The sequence below is a fragment of the Lynx rufus genome, unplaced genomic scaffold, assembly GCF_022079265.1.
Source record: "Lynx rufus isolate CCGP_SWC_20201006 ecotype Redwood Valley unplaced genomic scaffold, mLynRuf1.p SCAF_20, whole genome shotgun sequence".
NCBI classification, from domain to species: Eukaryota; Metazoa; Chordata; class Mammalia; order Carnivora; family Felidae; genus Lynx; species Lynx rufus.
The window spans coordinates 22,160,370-22,176,246 of NW_025814835.1; the positions used below are offsets into that span (position 1 = coordinate 22,160,370).

General features: G+C 38.5%; 1 protein-coding gene across 1 annotated transcript in view; it reads right to left on the reverse strand.

Moving 5' to 3' along the window:
- Positions 1–15,877, reverse strand: part of DCC (DCC netrin 1 receptor) — a 753,976-nt gene that overhangs the window by 212,053 nt on the left and 526,046 nt on the right. The window lies entirely within an intron of this gene.

Below are 15,877 nucleotides of genomic sequence, written 5' to 3' on the forward strand. Positions count from 1 at the left end.
CTAAGTAATTAATCTCTGAAACCAGCAGGCTTTCAATCTCAGAGCAGTCATCTCAAAGACATGACTTACCATGTAATTACATGGGACATTACAATGTATTTATGAGGTCATTTGTTACAATGTACAGTAATTACAGAGTACTTACATAGCTATTTATGTCTCATAAAATGAAGTGAGACTAAATATTTTAATTGTGTTGGAGAAATAAGGGAAAATATTTGAGTTCCAAATGTCAGGTGAGATTATAGGTCAGATTCACATAACTCATATTAACAGCTGGCTGCTTCCAGAATCACAAGTGTTTTGTGGTATTCTCTTACTGGAAATGAAGGTTTGAGAAATATTCCTTCTATGAATGAGTAAGTGGAATTGTTCTCAAATTCAATGCTCAGGTAATGCCAGAAGACCGACCAATAACATAACTTACTATTTATACTTTACATCCAAACCATAAGTCTACAGGTGTCAACAGAATAGTTGGATTAAAAACAATGTCATATACAACGTGTTAATAAATGATACATCACACAACTAGACAGAGTAATAACACAGCAGTTCTTAGGTTTTCTATTTCTATTACCTTGAATAAGAATGGTATTTGTACCGATTTTCACGCATCCTTAAATATGCAGTAAAATTTCAAAGTTGTGTTTTTTTCCAAGTTTCAGCCCTTATCCCAGACTTTACTTGGAAATTCATTTTTAGCCTAATAAGTGAATTATGGCAGCAGACAGAAGAGGATGCTGTGCTTGTCTCATCTCAAACATCATTGATAACATGAATAAGAGCTCAGTGGTCGCATTACTACATTGCTGCTTTAAAAAAATTAAAATTAGAAATCTTTTTGGACTGCTATTGATCTGTTCTGTTTGGATTAATGCCCAAGGAAAATCTTGCCATTATTTACATGCATTTCTTTATTAGTTTATTCAACAAACATCCCGAATGCCTGCCATGTTCCAGGTGTGGTGTTATAACAGAGTCATATTCACTTAAAACACTTTCCTTGAAGAGCATGATCCTTTCTAGCGACAGAGTCTATGATGCTGTTAGTGGATTGGCCTTCCTAAATCTATTAAGCATTATGACATATGCTCTCCTTCTGGGAAGATAAATTCTGGCTTTATATTCAGAGTTTATGCCTTTAAATTAGAATGGTCATTATTTGATGAATCATGAAGTGCAAACAATATTGCTCTGCCTTTGCTTATTCTTGCTAAGCTTCCTCCATTCACATGATCCAATGAAAGTACAAAATAATGTTTAATTATGATGGTATAGACAAAATGTTCTTTTCCAAGCTTTAGCCTGTCTTGTGAACTTCAACAATCATTTTTCAAAAGGAATAAATGACAAATCTTTTTTGGTCATGCAGATATTATAACTACCAAATTGTTATAAATATGTGAGCTAATTAATTCCCGTAAAGACTGATCAGCAGGTTGACAGTGATACCAACTGGAGCCTCCTGGCAAAACAGGGATTCCATCAGTGTTTGATGACTGTTACATTCCTATATAATGGTCCCCAAATTTGCCAAATTCAGATACTCAGGGCCCACAGAACCATCTGCAGAATGCTGCCTGTTAATATGCAAATGAACCAATTAAAATTTACAGACTTATTCAACAGCCAGTCAGGTCAATTCTGATCAACTGTACCAATTTTATTTATACATGCAGAAAGAACAGGTCCATTGCTCACCAAAGTTCCAAGAAGCTACTCAGAGTAGTTAGGAACATAATCTCAACAACTCATTCTAATTCAAGAACAAGAAGAAATAGTTTACTTTTGAAAAAAAAATCATGAGTAACTATCAATACTTCAATCAGTATTTCAATTAGATATGCAATCATTATGTGTCTAATTGATTAACAATTAGCAGCACCTGTAGTTGGCTACAATTTTAATTACTGATTACACTATGGCTGATTACTTAAAATGATATCTGCATGAGCACCACTGGGTTATAAAGAAAAGAATAAAACAATTCCAGAATAATTAGTCTATTAAAAATGAGATTAAAACCAGTTCAATAAAATATTTAAAAAATTTTTTATTTTAAGCAATGTTAACAGATTTTCCTTAAATTATACAACATGGAGAAAAGCTAACCAGTGATTTTTTAAAGGTAACTAATCTGCCATTTCCTTGGAAGATGTGGAAGTAATATAGAATAAACCATTGTCTATCAGAACAAGAAGCATGAGAAAGAAGATCCTAAATAACAATAGATAACAACAGAGCCCCATTTCTAATCTGTTTTTTTAAATATTCACGTTTTAGAAATGGAAAAGTATGTTGATCCTTTGTCACAAATGTGACAGACCCTTCAACAATCATCTTCAAAAGAGATCTTGGACTGGATCTTTGTTTTTTAGACACATAAGAACCTAAATAATTATTTCAAAAAGATTTTTAAGAAGAGAAAGTCATTTTTAAAAAATTTTTTTAACGTTTATTTATTTTTGAGACAGAGAGAGACAGAGCATGAACAGGGGAGGGGCAGAGAGAGAGGGACACACAGAATCTGAAACAGGCTCCAGGCTCTGAGCTGTCAGCACAGAGCCCGACACGGGGCTCGAACTCACGGACCGTGAGATCATGACCTAAGCTGAAGTCGGACGCTCAACCGACCAAGCCACCCAGGCGCCCCAAGAAAGTCATTTTTTAACTAAGATACCTTAAAACTAAGTCATAGCTGCAAACATTCTGGTGTGCAAACTACCATGAGTCTTAAAGTTTATTCACTTATTGTGAGAGAGAGTGTGCACATAAACATGGGCGAGGGGCAGAAAGACAGGGAGAGAGAAAGAATCCCAGACAGGCTCTGCACTGTCAGCACAGAGCCCAAGTCAGGGCTTGAACTCACAAACCATGAGATCATGACCTGAGTGGCAGTCAGATGCTTCACCAACTGAGACACCCAGATGCCCCTACCATTTTTGGTATAAATGAAATATTTGTGCAAATGACTGTTTTAAACATACAGAGTTTGATATTTATTTCCTTTTTGAAGCTCTATTATAAAATGTTTCAAGCAAATACAACATTAGAATAGTATAAAATATCATTTCTCAATCACCAGGATGGCTATGATCAAAAAGACAGATAATAACAATATTGGTCAGGATGCGGAGAAATTAGAATCTTCATTCAGTGCTGATAGGGATGTAAACTTGTGCGCCTTCCTTGAAAAATACTCTGTCAGTTCCTCAAAAGGCTAAGTGTAGAATTAACTATGACTCAGCAATTTTTTTCTAGGTATTCTCCAGAAAAATGAAAACATACAATCACAGAAAAACACATGCACAAATGTTCATAGAAGAATTATTTATATGGTGAAAAACAGAAGTAGAAAAACCCAAATGCCCACCATCTGATAAATGGATAAACAAAATGTGGCATATTCACACAATGGAATATTATTTGACCATAGGAAGCAATGAAGTATTGATAGATGCTACAACATGGATGGACCATGAAAACATTACCTTAATTGAAAGAAGCCACTCACAAGAGACCACATGGTGTATAATATAATTCCGTTTGTATGAAATGTGCATTATAGAGACAAAAATTAGATTAGAGATTGCCTAAATCTGATGGAAAAAGGGGATAGGAGGGAAATAAGGAGTGACTGCTAAAGCATAGAGGGTATTTTTAGAGATGATAAAATATACAATTAATTGTGGTGATGGATATATAACTTTAAAGGGTAAATTCTATGGTATGTGGATTATAACTCGATAAAGATGTTACAAAAATAATTGCATCACAAAAAATCATATTAGTATAATGGATCCCAATATGCCCATCACCTGACTTCAAATTCTCAATTCATTTCCACTCTTATTATGTATATCTACCAAGTCCTCTGGACTGAGATTGTACTTAAAGAAGTGCTATAAAGTGCAGAAATGCACTACATGTGTGGGTCTCACTGTAAGTGAGAAGTACGTTCCAGAGGGACCTGAATACAATCTGTTTTTCTCCTGCATCACTGATACAATGCCCTGTATATTTGGTATTCACAAATGTTTGCAGTTGGCAATGGTAACAGACTGGGGTAAATTCGGCTTCCACAAGGAGGCAGTTTACAAGAGCAATTGAGTCACACTCCATTGCTTTTCAAGTGCTTCTTCTGAGGACATTTAGAAAGTAAGGTATGATTAGGGGCTAACTCATCTGCAGAGAGCTCAGTTGGCTAAGAGCTCTAATAAAGCCCATGTGAAATTTGTTAAGGCTCCAATCCAAATCCCTTTAAAAATGGTTCTTGTATAACAAAACTAGATGCCAAAACATGATTCCAGATGACACAGGGTGTTCTTTAGGGGGTGGAGGTTGCTGAACTATTGCATATAAGTGAACGGATGGTTGAATTAGGCATGAAGTTTATGAAAGGTCTCATAAAAATCTTTTATATAGCTTTTATTTACTTAAGCCCCCCAAATTCAATGAGAACATATGTACTATTTTCATGGACTATGTACTTTTTCTGATACTGATCATCACAGTTCTGAGTTTCTATGTATTTATTTGATTAATGTCTTTTTTTTCCTGAGAACTTAAGTTCATAAACTTTTCTGCTGTTTCTTACCCTAGGATCCTTGGTGCCAACCATAATGTCTAAAACTTAGAATACATTCAATAAATAGTTGTTGAATTAATTAATAAACAAGTATTTTAAAGGACTTATTTCCTCATTTAGTCAAATTTCATTTCAAGTCATAGTAGTTATCATGCTGGGTGCTGATGAAGCAGGGCACACCATATTTAGCATTGGCAAACTCATAGCGGAGTTAATGAAAAGTTAAGTTAATTTAAGTAAATGCCAAACAAGTAACAATCATGGCATATATATATATATATATATATATATATAGGCATTGAATTACACACGATTGTAATACTGGCCCATGGTTTAATTTTCCTTTTCAATTTCTGTGTCTCAGTATAAAGGAAGAAGTCTAGGGGAACAACAGAAGAAGCATAACCAAAAAGTTACCTTTGGACATTCTACTCTTAATTTTTTTATCTTCACTTACTATCTTTTCTTTGCTTTCAAAATTACATTGAAACATATGAAATATTATGAAAATATCTTTAAAATAACATGGATCAAATTAGCAATTTCTTCCTAAATCAATCTCTTAAATGAAGAGACTGAGTCTGAAATGAAAGAACAAATGAAAGACAGAAAGACAGACAGAAAGACAGACAGAAAGAAAAGAAAAGAAAAGGAAAGAAAAGAAAAAGAAAGAAAGAAAGAAAGAAAGAAAGAAAGAAAGAAAGAAAGTTCTTTTTTCTTCCCTGGAGTAAATCAGAATTCACTTGTCAGTAACCAAGCAGAGGGCAACTTCATCTTCTCTGTCCCACTTTATCATGTTATAGGCAACCTAGAGCTAAACATCTCTACCCTTTGAACTCACGTTTTACCTAATTCATGAATTGTGGCTGAACTCTTCTTTTCTTTTTGCTGTGAGTTTTATGATTCATATGAAATATTGAAATGCTTGGACAAAACTATTTCCCCACTCGTAAGTTGCCTGCAGGTCAGTTGTAAAAACAATCACTTTGCAATAATTAGGTCAGTGCTGATTTGCTGATTTCTTCTTTTATGTCTCCTACTCTTTTGTTTATTAGCAAGTTATGTAAAGATCATGGGAGATAGCCACTGAATATTCTGGAAAAGGTAACCCAGGAAAAGTCACCAGACAACATTCTTCACACATCGATTTTCTTTTTTTAGAATTAATGACTAGGGTCATTCAGTGCAGGCCTTTCAATTTTGTCCTCAGTAGCATTGTTTAATTAGATGTCTTTCTCACTCCCTGCACAAATTCAATAACATGAGGCTAAGTGTTATCATCTGTGATCTTATATCTTAATTTAGAGATGAAAATAGAGTCCCTATTTTGTTGTTTCTCACTTTAAAGGCATAAATATTTTTTAAAAATTGGTCTGAAAATGGGGAATAGCAGGAAGGGTGTGAGTTGTTAACACGCAGAAATGATTAACTTCTAATGTCCCACACTTATATAACACTTTAGTACCATAATAAATTTAAAAGATATTAAATAGCTTTCCCTATTCAGTTTCCTTTATTGCAGATATTTTGCAAATGAGGATACAGAAGCAAAGTTACTCTTGTTTTTTTGGGTGTGAATTATAAAAGTCATTAACTTTCTAGATCTCTAAGAAACTTTGTAAAATTCTTGCCTCTTTAATGTGTGCTATCTTATCTGGGGCAGATGTTATAAGGGATAAGAGAGGAGATGCCATTCGGGTTATTGGTTCTACTTATCAGGTGCTCTTGTTTAAGTAACAGTGAGGTAGAGAGAGGACAGCCTGAAGTCAACGGGGCCTGGGTTTTAATTACTACCGATTACTGACACTTTACCAGCCATGTGACACAACTGTGCTTTATCTTTGTTTTGTAAGTGGAACAAACAGAAATCATAATCTAAGAAAAAAATCATAATCTAACAGGATGCCTGTTAGAATTCATACATGCAATGCTTATCAAAATGAGCCGTGTCATACATGGTGAAAAGAGCCATCTCTTCCCTGAAGTTATCTGTGTCCCCAGAAAGACTGGCAAAGAGAAATGGAGCCAACTCTCTAAACTGAGAGCATTTGTTTTCATTTTGAAAGTGTTTTGTCCAGGGGTGCCTGGGTGACTCAGACGTTAAGCGTCCAACTCTTGATTTCAGCTCAGGTCATGATCTCATGGTTTGTGAGATTGAGCCTGACATCAGGCTCTGTGTTGACAGCGTGGAGCCTGCTTGGGATTCTCTCTCTCTCCCTCTCTACCCCATCCCCTGCTTGTGCTCTCTTATTTTGAGAGAGAGCATGAGCAAGGGAGGGGCAGAGAGAGAGGGAGACACAGAATCTGAAGCAGGTTCCAAATTCTGGGATGTTAGCTCAGAGTCCAACACAGAGGTCGAACCTACAAACCTCAAGATCATGACCTGAGCTGAAGTCAGATGCAACTGAGCTACCTAGGTGCCCCAATAAATAAACTTAAAAGAATAGAAACGAAGAGAAGAGAAAAGTAAAGAAAAGTAAAGAAAAGAAAAAAAAAAGGAAAGAGTTTTGTCCAAATTACATTTCTCCAACTTCTCTTTATTCAACACCAACTAGTTGTGTACGACTGTTCAGAGTTCTGTTTTGGACTTTAAAAAATTTTTTTTTCAACGTTTATTTATTTTTGGGACAGAGAGAGACAGAGCATGAACGGGCGAGGGGCAGAGAGAGAGGGAGACACAGAATCAGAAACAGGCTCCAGGCTCTGAGCCATCAGCCCAGAGCCCAACGCGGGGCTCGAACTCACGGACCGCGAGATCGTGACCTGGCTGAAGTCGGACGCTTAACCGACTGTGCCACCCAGGCGCCCCTGTTTTGGACTTTTAATTACCTGTCCGTGTGTAATAATCAGATATAAAGCTTGCTAAGAATTCTACTATACCTGCCAGCCATGTGAGTTCCAGAAACAGACTGGGAAATTGGCTTTCTGACCAAAAAAAAACGCCCTCTTAGGTAGTGTTTGCTAATTTCTGTGGGCTAAGACTTCTACCATGGCCCATTTCAAGCTGGCAATGGTTTCACGATCACCTTGCAAAATTCTTGAGTATTTAACTAGTTGGCTCTGTGAGGCAGTCCCAGCTGGCTCCAACACATATCAAAAAGGAATATTATGCCAGGTGTCAACAAATAGCCACAGGTCCACAAGTCCAAATGGGACAAGTGTGCATGGAAGTGTACTCTAAAACCTAATGCAAAGTCCTTGGGGACAAGGTCTTTGTCTGAGACAAAGTTTTTTTTAATCTCCTCTATTACTTAGCAATCAAGAAGTATTTATAGATAGAAGGACTGAGACTCAGATCACCACATGATATTTTAATCTTAATTTCTATTAAAAATCAGAAAGAATGATAGGACTATTAAATTTAGAGCAAAGTCATAAATACAACCTTAATCTTAGCCCTAGTTTATTGGTCCTCAAAAACAACTAAGATCTTTATAAATACATATAAATATTTAACATCATATAATGAAATAGTTGATCTCTTAGGTTAAGCCATATGAAATGGCAAATAATCAATTTTTTTCTGACCTAAAAATGGTGATTTCATATAGTTCATATGAATACAATAGTCTTTATTCTTAATCTAGTCCTACTTTTTTCAGGTTTTGATTAAGAAAATAGAGGCTTCAGGGACATTTTAGGTGTTTTAGCTGAGATGTCTTAGAAATTTTTCATAATGGCAACATTATGAACCAAAATAATCAAGTTTGTTCAGCTTTTTTTCAACAGGTTAACTTATATTGATTTTGAGAGAAAGAAAAAAAATATCTCATACCAGAGGACCTCTGTAAAAGATGAAGGCACTTGCACTAAAAGCTTGGTAATAACATAAATAAAATAGGGGAGGTTCATAAAAAATGAGCAAAATCCCTGGTAAGTCCAGAGCATGCCCCAATGTTCATCCTACTCAAAACTCTTCACAAAGAAAGTTAAATCAGATGGACATTCGAAGGTTTGAGGCTAGGAAGAAGATTTGGTATTGCAATGTGAAATGACCCTCTTTGCAACTTTATGAATATTTTTTGAGCAGGGGGAGGGACAGAGAAAAAGAGAGAATTTTAAGCAGGCTCCACACTCAGCATGGGGCTCAATGTGGGCTTTGAACCCTAGACCCTGGGATCATGACCTGAACAGAAATAAAGAGCTGGACACTTAACCAACTGAGCCACCCAGGCACCCCTAACATTTTATTTTCTCGATATACTGTTCTAAAACAAGCAAACAAACAAACAACAAAACCCATAAAAATCTCTGAAATGTAAACAGTAATGAGACTCTAGGCTATCATAAAATAAATCCAATACTGGGAAAACAAAAACAAATATTGAATCTGAATGCTTGCAGAAAAGAAAAATAGCACTTTGTATATGACTAGATTGCATCTCCTGTGATGGAACTTCTAGGTTTCATATTCATTCATCAACAATCAAGACCAGTGTCATGAAGAGATTAATCCACAAGCTTGCAAAATAGCCTAGATTTGAATTTCAAATTTAACACTCAACAGCTGGGAGTTCTTGGGTGCAAGTTATTTACCCTCTCTGTCCCTCACTTCCCCCATCTGCACAATGGGAATAGCAACACCAGCTTCATCATGTGAGGATCAAAGGGGCAGCAGATGTAAAGCATTTATGAGTACCCTAACCCAAGTGCTGTGTAAGGCTAAACATCGAGTCAAAAAGTGAGTTCTCAACACAAGACAGTGAAAGTAATTATGTTAAGAAATGAGAGAGTCACAGGCACCATGAGATCAGGTCACGATCTCATGGTTCATGAGCTCAAGCCCCACATTGGGCTCTGTGCTGACAGCTCAGAGCCTGGATCCTGCTTCAGATTCTGTGTCTCCCTCTCTCTCTGCCCTTCGTCCATTCACGCTCTGTCTCTCTGTGTCTCTCAAAGACAAATAAACGTTAAAAAATAAAATAAAAAAAAGAAAAAGAAATGAGACAGTCATATCACTAGGCAATTTTTTTTTCTTTTAATCTAGAAGGACTTTTGAAAGCTAACAACAGATTTAAAGGTGAGGGAGTGGAAGGACCACAGAAAGCCAGGAAAGAGAACTTGCTTAAGCTCTACCATATTCATACAGAAACAGTAAATATTAATCCTGTCAACTAAAGGAATTAACACAGGCCTTTATAATAAAGTCTGTTATTGCACAGAATAGATAAAGACGGTATGGTGCATTGGATTATTATTTTGCCCATCTAAGAATCATGTAGAAACTTTGTATGGCAGTGTTACTTCACAAAGTGAATATTAGTTCCAAACTGAATGAAAGTTTTTCTCTCTAGGTAAAGGAAAATTCCAGTCTTTTCATGAAAATGTACACATTCCCACATCTTGGGCCCATATAAGTCCCAAGTATGTCAGTGAAAGAGCCATGAGATGAATTATTCAGATGGTTTATATAAATAATGTCAAATATCTGCAAGTTTGTACTTTTGCTCATATCTTAAGAATCATATACACACTATTTGTCCAGCCACGTGACTGTGCATATTTTTAAATTTTTGTTATTTATTGAGATCAACATACTTAAAAGAAAGGCATGTTATTCTCTGTTCTTCTTTAAAAGAAAAAGAAAAAAAACAAAATACCTGTTGCAGTTCCAGTTATTTATCTAAGTGCAGGATATCTAACTGGAAAAAAAAAAAGACATAGTCCCCATTATTTCTCAAAAGAAGCAAAAAAATATTACAGCCAGGATCCTGGAATATGCCATTCTCTCTCTCTGAATGCCTCTGTGGGACCTTTTCAGCAGCAGAAAATTGCCATCACATGGACTATCATAGCTGGTGGCTTTACAAATGTGTGGAGCAACCCGGAGTCCCACTGGCTATAAATATGCCAGCATGGCCGCTGATGTGCTCAGTGAGCAGAGGCCCTGTGGAGCTGAGGTTTCCTGTAGAGTGAGGGCCATCCTTCTTCAGATGATCAAAGGATCACCTGGGCAGTCCATTGGAAAAGGGAAGATTTCACTGGGAAACTAGCTCCCTGATTTGCTGCTCCACAGTGTCATCTAGATTGCAAAGAGGGGAGCTGGGGGCAGGGAAACAATTCTTTAACATCTCTGTCAGAAATTGAATGTGACAAACCCATTCCACAAGATTTTCTAATTTTGTCAAAATTATATCTGCTGTCAAGTCAACTATTGGAATGTTGAAGCAGTAGTAAAATTGACAGTGCTGGATGCATTCTCAGGTCGTGTGCACACTTGGCAAGCAAATGTGCGGAGTGAACAGAATAACAAGCAACCCGGGATCATCCTCATTCAACCCGAAGACAAAGTAAAGGAACAGTGTGAGATTACTGAGTGAGCTGACTAGCTAGGAGTCTCACTCTGTAGGAGATGTAGGCCACCAGGCATCCAGCAGTTGCTTGGCAAATAGTCTTAGGATTCTATTCTTGCCTATGGCATCTGCTGACATTTAAGGTGGAGAGGAAGGTTTTTGGTGCCTTGAGCTACTATCTCTAGTTAAATATACCTGGTAAAATAATGCTCTACCTAGAATTTCCAGGGCTCCCAACAGTCAATTCAAATAGGATACACTATGAAGCCAAATCCACTCAAGGTACATCAAATACAGGGCCCAAAGCCCCAAAAGACTGACTGGTGTTGACTCTACGGCTACCTGTACCCCTCAGATTTCATGTTTACCTTCATTTCCCAGCTCTTTAAGACAGATAAACCTTGGGGCGCCTGGGTGGCTCAGTCGGTTGAGCGTCCAACTTCCGCTCAGGTCATAATCTCACGGTTCGTGAGTTCCAGCCCCACGTCGGGCTCTGCGCTGACAGCTTAGAACCTGGAGCCTGCTTCCGATTCTGTGTCTCCTTCTCTCTCTGCCCCTAACCCACTCGCATTCTGTCTCTGTCTCTCTCAAAAATAAATAAACATTAAAAAAAATTAAAAAAAAAAGACAGATAAATCTTGATTAGCTCTTGTTTTAAAGGAAAATCACAAATCTGTGCACCTCATTTCCACTCTAACAATCTATGAACCTACTAGAAACGCTAAAATAACTTACAACATTTAGAAAGAAGCAGGAAATACTAATTTGGGGAAATTAAAATTAATTTTGTATGTGTGTTGAAAGTACTATATTTCTTTGTTTATATGTTCAAAGTAGGCTGCATGCATTTAGATTGCCACATTCTAATTATCTTAGTATATGACTGCCCTTTCTTCATTGCCTCTTCTTTTTCTAGCACTGATGAAGTTGGGTTTGGTCTTAGGTCCTGTATTCCTATCAGTCACCTCTGTAGGTGCCTATTTTTAAATCAATTCACATGGTTTCAGCTATCACCAACAATGGGTGACTCCAATATTAACCCAAATATGTCAAAGATCATATTTATTCCTAGTATAATCCCACCATCAGTTTTGGCTCTTTCCTCCTTCAGACTTGTTTGTGGTCAAGCAGACATGTGGTCCTTCTAATTTCATTTTCTAGGTATATATCAGGCCCATTTTCATGATCATAGGCCAATCATTTCTCACTTGAGCCACATAAATAAACTGCAGTGGGTCCAAATTTTATGGAGTCATATGGGATAAGGAATACTCTAACATGGAAAGACCTCTGACAGTAGGAGGATGTTTAGAGTAAAGGGATTGCTCTTATCTTCCAAGCAATTCTGAAGAACCAAATTACTGTTCATTGACTCTGGTCAAAATAAAGCAAAGGGAATAAACAGTGAACAAGATTTAACTTGTGATCTATCTAAAAGCCAATAATGATATTTAAAAAATATTTAAAACTTGAAAACAAGAAAAAAAGACAGGTGACATTTTCCGTGATGATTTAATAGTCTTAAATAAGGATTATTTTATTATCTAGGGAATGTGCTTTATTAAACACATTGTTTAATACTGATTAAAGAAGCCTAGCTTAGTGAAGTTATAGGTTAATTTGTAGATTTCCTGTCCAGTATAAATGCAAATAATTTCTGTCCAGCAGGGAATAAAATACCTGTTTATAGTTTATTACCCCAATGGACACTAACCAATTTCATAACTATCATAGTGATTTTATTCTAACATCCTTTTATTAAAGTGCCCATAAATACTGGCCTTGCCATCTTCCTAACTCTGTCATTAATTAATGAGATGGATAAAATGTTTGATATGTTCATTTTATATTTATATGGGAGTCATATTTTTAATTTTTTGAAAGTTAGGCTTTACCAATGGCTTAAAAGTAATTTTTTTTTGAGAGAGAGAGAGAGAGGGAGGGAGAGGGAGAGAGAGGGAGAGAGAAAAAACAAGTGTGGGAGAGGGGCAGAAGGATAGGGAGAGAGAGAGAATCCTAAGCAGGCTCTACGCTCAGCATGGAGCCCAACCTGGGGCTTGATCCTATGACTCTGGGATCACTACCTGAGCCAAAAGCAAGAGTCAGATGCTCAACTGACTGAGCCACCCAGGTGCCCCCAAAGTAACTGATTCTTAAGAAAACTTGCTTTATCTCATAAAGACTGTTTTGTTTGCATTGCTGATATGATATAAAGGGAGAAAAGCTATTATCAAAACTTGATTTAAAAAACTTAAAGTCGAGTTATAGGGGATTCTGGGAAGATGGCGGCGTAGGAGGACGCTGGGCTCACCACGCGTCCTGCTGATCACTTAGATTCCACCTACACCTGCCTAAATAACCCAGAAAACCGCCAGAGGATTAGCAGAACGGAGTCACCGGACCCAAGTGCAGACGAGAGGCCCACGGAAGAGGGTAGGAAGGGCGGCGAGGCGGTGCGCGCTCCACGGACTGGCGGGAGGGAGCCGGGGCGGAGGGGCGGCTCGCCGGCCAAGCAGAGCCCCCGAGTCCGGCTTGCAAAAGCGGAGGGGCCTGACGGACTGTGTTCCGACAGCAAGCGCGACTTAGCGTCTGGGAGGTCATAAGTTAACAGCTCTGCTCGGAAAGCGGGAAGGCTGGAGGACAAAGGGAGGGTGAGCTGCGGAGCCCCCGGACGACAGAGCTCAGTTTGGCGGGGAACAAAGGCGCTCTCCAGCGCCATCCCCCCCGCCCATCCCCCAGCCAAAATCCCAAAGGGAACCGGCTCCGGCCAGGGAAATTGCTCGTTCCGCGCGAACACCCAACTCTGTGCTTCTGCGGAGCCAAACCTCCGGCAGCGATCTGACTCCCTCCGGCTGCCACAGGGCCCCTCCTGAAGTGGATCACCTAAGGAGAAGCGAGCTAAGCCTGCCCCCCCTGCCGCCGTGCACCTTGCCTTCCCACCCCAGCTAATACGCCAGATCCCCAGCATCACAAGCCTGGCAGTGTGCAAGTAGCCCAGACGGGCCACGCCACCCCACAGTGAATCCCGCCCCTAGGAGAGGGGAAGAGAAGGCACACACCAGTCTGACTGTGGCCCCAGCGGTGGGCTGGGGGCAGACATCAGGTCGGACTGCGGCCCCGCCCACCAACTCCAGTTATACACCACAGCACAGGGGAAGTGCCCTGCAGGCCCTCACCACACCAGGGACTATCCAAAATGACCAAGCGGAAGAATTCCCCTCAGAAGAATCTCCAGGAAATAACAACAGCTAATGAGCTGATCAAAAAGGATTTAAATAATATAACAGAAAGTGAATTTAGAATAATAGTCATAAAATTAATCGCTGGGCTGGAAAACAGCATACAGGACAGCAGAGAATCTCTTGCTACAGACATCAGGGGACTAAGGAACAGTCACGAGGAGCTGAAAAACGCTTTAAAGGAAATGGAAAACAAAATGCAAACCACCACGGCTCGGATGGAAGAGGCAGAGGAGAGAATAGGTGAACTAGAAGATAAAGTTATGGAAAAAGAGGAAGCTGAGAAAAAGAGAGATAAAAAAATCCAGGAGTATGAGGGGAAAATTAGAGAACTAAGTGATACACTAAAAAGAAATAATATACGCATAATTGGTATCCCAGAGGAGGAAGAGAGAGGGAAAGGTGCTGAAGGGGTACTTGAAGAAATAATAGCTGAGAACTTCCCTGAACTGGGGAAGGAAAAAGGCATTGAAATCCAAGAGGCACAGAGAACTCCCTTCAGACGTAACTTGAATCGATCTTCTGCACGACATATCATAGTGAAACTGGCAAAATACAAGGATAAAGAGAAAATTCTGAAAGCAGCAAGGGGTAAACGTGCCCTCACATATAAAGGGAGACCTATAAGACTCGTGACTGATCTCTCTTTTGAAACTTGGCAGGCCAGAAAGAATTGGCACGAGATTTTCAGGGTGCTAGACAGCAAAAATATGCAGCCAAGAATCCTTTATCCAGCAAGTCTGTCATTTAGAATAGAAGGAGAGATAAAGGTCTTCCCAAACAAACAAAAACTGAAGGAATTTGTCACCACTAAACCAGCCCTACAAGAGATCCTAAGGGGGACCCTGTGAGACAAAGTACCAGAGACATCACTACAAGCATAAAACATACAGACATCACAATGACTCTAAACCCGTATCTTTGTATAATAACACTGAATGTAAATGGATTAAATGCGCCAACCAAAAGACATAGGGTATCAGAATGGATAAAAAAACAAGACCCATCTATTTGCTGTCTACAAGAGACTCATTTTAGACCTGAGGACACCTTTAGATTCAGAGTGAGGGGATGGAGAACTATTTATCATGCTACTGGAAGCCAGAAGAAAGCTGGAGTAGCCATACTTATATCAGACAAACTAGACTTTAAATTAAAGGCTGTAACAAGAGATGAAGAAGGACATTATATAATAGTTACAGGGTCTATCCATCAGGAAGAGCTAACAATTATAAATGTCTATGCGCCGAATACCGGAGCCCCCAAATATATAAAACAATTACTCATAAACAGAAGCAACCTTATTGATAAGAATGTGGTAATTGCTGGGGACTTTAACACCCCACTTACAGAAATGGATAGATCATCTAGACACACGGTCAATAAAGAAACAAGGGCCCTGAATGAGACACTGGATCAGATGGACTTGACAGATATATTTAGAACTCTGCATCCCAAAGCAACAGAATATACTTTCTTCTCGAGTGCACATGGAACATTCTCCAAGATAGATCACATACTGGGTCACAAAACAGCCCTTCATAAGTTTACAAGAATTGAAATTATACCATGCATACTTTCAGACCACAACGCTATGAAGCTTGAAATCAACCACAGGAAAAAGTCTGGAAAACCTCCAAAAGCATGGAGGTTAAAGAACACCCTACTAACGAATGAGTGGGTCAACCAGGCAATTAGAGAAGAAATCAAAAAATATATGGAAACAAACGAAAATGAAAATACAACAATCCAAA